Genomic DNA, 6,420 nt, shown 5'->3' on the forward strand with positions numbered 1-6,420 from the left:
TGGGATTCGGAGAGTTCTTGATGGTTTCTACCATGGTTAGAGAGGTATATCTTCTACTGGCGTGAGGAGCATGTGATGTATAGTGATCTTCTCCTAGATGGGGTCAAATGGAAAGTTCTTGGCTAGTTGAGTACTTATTGCTTGTGACTCGGAGTGGATTATGCAGTTCTCATATTTATCATGGGATGGCATGGTATATGCGGTATGTTGTGTAGGGTTGGGATTTGCATGTGTAAGGTCACAGTTCAGTTCTAAAAGGAAGGTCATAAATTTTTAGGCAGCATGGACAGTTTTTGACAACTAGGTAAATGATATTACTAAATGGTATGGCTTGATGAGAGCATACATTTTAGAAAAGGAAATGTGTACGGGTTATGGATACTTAATTGGTATTGCGACACTCTCTTATTTAATCGACTGCTGGAGTTCAATTTTACTTTGTGGAACAGAAGAATTTTAGAAGTATTCCTCGTAGGGTGACTGTATAATTGGAGAAGTGTGGGCATTCAGGTGGTGGAGTTGATATCAGAGATGGTGATTCATATGTTCTATGGATTTAGAGACTGGGAGTTCTCGTGAGTAGATTGTTTCATAGTTGTGGAACGTAAAAAGTAGCCCAAGGTTAGTCAAAGGTTAGTATATGTTGTGATTCAGTCATTGTAGACTTTCGGAGGGTTATTTATCTATCGTGGGGGAGTAGAGCTGATTTGGGGTTCATTGGTAGTCCCAACATGGAGGTGTATTCTATACTTGGTCGGATTTGTTGACTCAGAACTGCTATTGTTGAGGGATATGCCATTCTATTGTTGTTGAGCTTATTTGTGTTCCGGAGTGATCTATGAGCTACTCTTCTATGCTCGAGGGGTTATGATTTGTTTGTTCTGTGCACATATGGTGCTGTTCTATTGGGGTGTTATAGCGGAATTTGAGTGGGATGAGTATTGGATATTGCTTGGTGGATGGCGTATTGGTTATGCTCTTTCGGGTTTTGCGTGGTGTTATGTCATTTGCTTCTCCATGGTTATGGTAATGCACTTTGAGTACTTGATATCGTTGCACATGGTTATTGATTTTGAGCAAGGTGGCTTGAGGTATAAGCCATGGATTAGTGTTTGAATGGGGCACATATTGCTACAAAATTACGTTAAGGTATGAACCTTTGTGTTAGATTCGTGTGATGGTCCTATGGGGTGTGATGGATTTTTAATATTTTGTTGTGGCAGTACTTGTTAAGCTTGCGGGACAGTCCTCTAGTTTGAGTCATTTTTTTCATGATTTTAGTACATTTGGGATGTGCTATTGGGTGCACGAGTTGCACAAGTTATGGCTTTGGATTGTATTGATGTGTCATATCATCAGAGTGGTCGTGTTTTATGAGATAAAGTCAGTGGACCTAGAATGAGTACTATGAGAATTGGTTACAGCATGGTTGGAAGGATAATATCCGAAGTCGACTTAGAAATCTGCTATAGTTCATGTCGGAGAAGAGAGAGCTCCATGACTTGTTGATCTGACGAATGGTTATGAGTTTCTACGTGTTTCTTTTATCATTGGCAGTATATGAAAGTGTTGGAACGAGGCTTTGTTTGTTAAGAGGTGTATTACCGGTATTGGGTTGTTTTGAGCAGCTACTATGATTAGGAGGTATCGCCATGAGTGTTTGAGTTATGTGATATATCATATGATTACATCTTGGGTTACATATATGATTTGATACAGCTTGTTCGGACTTATACAGTATGTAGATGCGAAGTTCTAATCTTATTGAAAATTTCGGATGTTGGAAATTGGGCCCTAAGACTTATGGACTAGCTTGGATTAAGAAATTTCAGTCATATTGCGTTATCAGACTTATATGGATAGGGTGACGTGGGATCACACCCGGGTATGTGCATAGTGAGATTACACAGTGAGTTGATGGCTTTTAAAACAACTCTAGACACGTTCGAATACGAAAGTATGTTTAAGTGGGGGAGGATGTAACGACCTAGCCGGTCATTTTGAGCAATTGCACTTCGCTCGGTTGTTTGAGGGCATGAGTAGCTCCGTAGGAAGTATTATGACTTATGTGAATCATCAGTTTTGGTTTTCAGGTTATTCGGAATTGATTTGGAAGAATGATTCTCAGCTAGAAGCTTTAAATTTGAAAGGTTTGACCAAGTTTTGAATTTTTAGAATTTGACCTCGGATTGGATTTCTATTGGTTCCGCTAGCTCCATTGGGTAATTTTGGACTTAGGAGCGCACCCGGAATGTAATTTGTAGGTCCGTAGTAGAATTTGGTTTAAAATAGCGAAAGTTAGAATTTTGAAAAGTTTGATCGGGAGTGGACTTCTTGATATCAGAGTAGGATTCTGATTCCGGAAGTTGGAGCAAGTCCATAATGTCAAATGTGAGTTGCATGCAAAATTTGAGGTCAATCAGACATGATTTGATAGGTTTCAACATCGGTTGTGGAAGTTTGAAGTTTCAAGTTCATCAATTTCGAATTGAGGTGTGATTCTCCGTTTTGATGTTTTTATGTGTGTTTTGAGGCCTTAAGTAGGTCCATGTTATGATATGAGACTTGTTGGTATGTTCGAACAGGGTCCCGAGGGGCTTGGGTGAGTTTCAGATAGGTTTGGGTTGTATTGCGCTCGTTTTTTATGTTTCGACGTCGTTTATCAAGCATAAATGGTACTACATTAAGTAAATTAGCTCTGATTTCTATTTTTATTGAAGCATTAGATCCGTATTGTAACTACAGAGCCATAGCAAAAAGAATCGTCGAATTTGGACATCGTATGAGGATTTTGTGGTCATTTTGCTAAGAATTGAGTTGCTAGATTTTTCAAATTAATTACAAAATTGCTACTGAATTCTTATTTAAAAATCTGCACTATTTTGAAATATTAAAGGCCAAATACATATCCAGGCCCTTAAAGTTTTCACTATTTTTCATTTTGACACTTTAACTAGGGCTTGTTCCTATTGGACCCTCCAACTTTATTTAAAATGTACCAATTAAACAAAATTTCTTAGGCCAAGATAAAAATCAGGCACGTGTTTGTAAGGCTTTCCACCTGTAAAAGCCATGAAATAAAATTCTGACACTTGCTTTTTAACTCCACATATTTTAAATTTGCATTAAAACAAAAAATTATCTATTTTAGCGAAAAAGTCCTCATTTCCTTATTCCTTTCCTGTTATCTCAAATTTGAGAAGTGTGAGTAAGAGTCCCGCAACGGAGGTGAAAAGGTTTCGTCCACTTATTTCTCCCTTATACTCCATAGTCACCATTTTCTTATGGTAAAAGATCTTATTTCAGTTTGATTCTAAAAGTTACAACAACGAGAAATCTTCAAAGAAGAAGACACAGTTTCATTTTGATTCTAAAAATTATGCTCTCAACTTTGATAAAGGAGATGACTATGGAAATGACAAATTTTTGTAAATTTCTCATCTCAATTTGCTGGTCCTTTTAGGAGAAAATGAGATAATGAGAAGAAGATATAGGGAATGTTTGAATTGCTTGATTTTGAAGTGAAGAGTCGATATTGATTTTGGGTAGGTGAATTATGTGTTTTTCTTACTGGGTTTCTTTATATTTTCTTGAATTTGGTTTGTCTCTGAATCCTTAACCCAACTAGGTTGATGTCTATTTGCTTTTGAAAATTGCTTGCTTGATGTGTCAAATCTAATTGCAAGAAGAAACAGAGAACCGATTAAGGGGTCAAATTTGAAATCCTCAAATTTTAATGTTTATGTTACTAAAAATATATGATCTTTGAAATATCGGGGTTGTACTTTTATAGTTATGGTTAGTAATGGAATGAATATTAGGAAACCGGGAGGTAAAATTAGGAAGAAGAAAATATAGTGGGAGATGGTAATGATGGCAGAGAAAATGAAGGAGAAAGTAAAGAAAGAAAAGTTGTTTGCAAAATAAGGGAAAAAGTATTATTCGGATCAGTTCACGCGCCTAAGGAAAGTGTGGAACACCTCTTTTGCCATGTCAACTAATTGTGTTTAATTGGGAACCTTTACATTGTATTGAAGTGTCAATAGGAACAAAATCTAGTTAAAGTGCTAAAATAAAAAATTGGGACAAGTTTAGGGGTCTGCCTATGTATTCGGCCAATATTAAAACCAATATATCTCCTTTAATACAAGGTCAAATGGAGTGATTCAAGAGCCTAACTTGACTAAAATTTCACAAGAAATTCATTGGATGCATCAAATGTAAGTTTGGGAATTATTTGGCATAAGAATCGAGGCAGAATAGATGGAAGAAAAATATATATAATAAGGGTTTGTTTATTTTGTCATTTTGAGTTTGGGAGCTCGCATTTGGGCGATTTTGGAGGCGCTTTTCACCATATGTATTGGGGTAAGTGTTCTCTACTCGGGTTTGGTTATATTTCATGAATCCATCATTATTTTCGGCCTTTGTTTGATAAAGTGAAATTTGGGGATTTTTGCCTAAAGATTCATAAAGTGAATTTTTAAGTTTTGAACATCGATTCAGAGTTGGAATTGGATGAAACCAGTATGGTTGAACTCATAATTGAATGGGTTGTCAGATTTTGTAAGTTTTATCGTGTTTCGAGATGCGGGCACAGGTTGGCTTCTTGGCCAATTTTGCGGTTTTGACTAAAGATTTGACCTTTTTCAATTGGGATTGGTTGCTTTAGCATTGTTTGATGTATTTGAGTTGTTTTTGATTAGGTTCGAGCCGTTCGGAGGTTGGAACACGGGGGATGGCATTATTGAAGCATCGCTTGGCTTGCTTGGTATTGGAATTGGCTTGCTTGAGGTAAGTAATGATTGTAAATCTTGTCTGAGGGTATGAAACCTCGGATTTCACATTGCTTTACTATTTTGAGGTGACACACATGCTAGGTGATGGGCGTGCATCGTTAGGGATTGTGACTTGGTCCATCCTGTAATAATTATAAAGTTGTGTATTTGACTTAAATTATATGGTACTTATGTGTTTTAGAAAGAATTTCCTATAAATTGGGTTGAATGCCATATTTGGGCCTTGTGCTAGAGCTGTTTAGACCCTTAGGGATTTTTCCTTATTATCCTCTCACTGTTTTTGATTTAAGATCTATACTCAGTCATACTGTGTTTACTGATTTCATAACTGAGTCTTTATTACTCCGTTTTGATGCATAAAATGATATTTTTGGGCTGAACACCCTATTTTACTGATAGCCCAAGTGTCTTGAGAGGTTTCTAATTGAGTGAGGCCGAGGGCCTGTGTTGTGAGGATATTATGGGATCGGGCTGCACGCCGCATCATGTTATTGATTCATGATTTTTGTGAGGCCACATGCATTATTTATTTATGCCACGAGGTGGCTTGTCATAAGGCCGAGGGCCTGATTGATTTATGCCATGAGGTGGCTTGTTATAGTGCTTGGGCTGTAGGGGCCCCATGTGAGTGCGAGTACCCTGAGAGAGTGATATGATGTTTTGCCCGAGGGGTTGTTATTGATTTATATTGTGCCCGAGGGGCTGTTTACCAGCGATTGTAAGGTAATGCCTGAGGGGCTGTATATGTGTGACTGTGAGGTTTGCCCGATGGGCTGTTTATGATTCATGTTTGCCCGAGGGAGCTGTTCACGAGTGATGTTCGCGGAGGGGTTATTCTTGATTTACGTTGTCCGAGGGGCTGTATACGAGTGACTTTTGCTTGAGGGGCTATTTATGTTTTCATCATTTTTACTCACTGTTTCATCACATCGTTGAAAGATGTTTTAAATGGTTTTACTAAGCTAGATTTAAATGAGCTAAGTTGATTTAAAACCCTGATTTTAAAAGCCTGCTGTATTTTACTGAGATTTCATGATATGAACTATATATGTTTTATTGCTCGTCACTACTGCTCAGTCTCAATTTACTTTTATTACTTACTGAGTTGGCGTACTCACATTACTCCCTGCACTTTATGTGCAGATCCAGGTATTTCTAAACCCGGTAACGGGTGTTGATTACTCAGTGGCAGGTCCATCAGAGTTAATAAGGTAGCTACCTGGCGATCGCAACCCTTCTTTTCTTCATCCCTATCCTCCTTTAGTTGTATTCAGTTATTTTCAGGCTAAGTTAGTCTTGATGTTGTCAGACGGTTATAGTAGATGCTCCTGACTAGTGACACCTCGATGTCGGGCTTTCTTTCTACACTGTTGTTTTGATTTAAACTCCTTATGCAGGTTTATTGTTAAATAGCTTTGGTTTTGTCTTAAAATGAACATATTGATTGGTTTTGGTAATGTGTCAGCTTGCCTAGTACCACGTTAGGCGCCGTCATGACAGGGTTAGTTTTGGGTCATGACAAAATATTAAATAAATAATTAATTTTCCTACCGATTTGGTCGTACTTTATATAATTAGTTGTTATTTTATTCAAATGTTCCGACCAAATCGGTTGGAGCAT

The 6,420-nt window shown here is 37.6% G+C and overlaps 1 long non-coding RNA gene across 1 annotated transcript; it reads left to right on the forward strand.

Annotated features, from left to right (window-relative positions):
• Positions 1 to 3,139: 3,139 nt before the first annotated feature.
• Positions 3,140 to 6,211, forward strand: LOC107767291 (uncharacterized). The gene is made up of 3 exons (XR_001643881.2): positions 3,140 to 3,236; positions 4,707 to 4,794; positions 5,943 to 6,211. It is a non-coding gene; the product is annotated as an uncharacterized LOC107767291 (long non-coding RNA).
• The last annotated feature ends 209 nt before the right edge of the window (positions 6,212 to 6,420 follow it).

The sequence above is a fragment of the Nicotiana tabacum genome, chromosome 22 (genome assembly GCF_000715075.1).
Source record: "Nicotiana tabacum cultivar K326 chromosome 22, ASM71507v2, whole genome shotgun sequence".
Taxonomy (NCBI): domain Eukaryota; kingdom Viridiplantae; phylum Streptophyta; class Magnoliopsida; order Solanales; family Solanaceae; genus Nicotiana; species Nicotiana tabacum.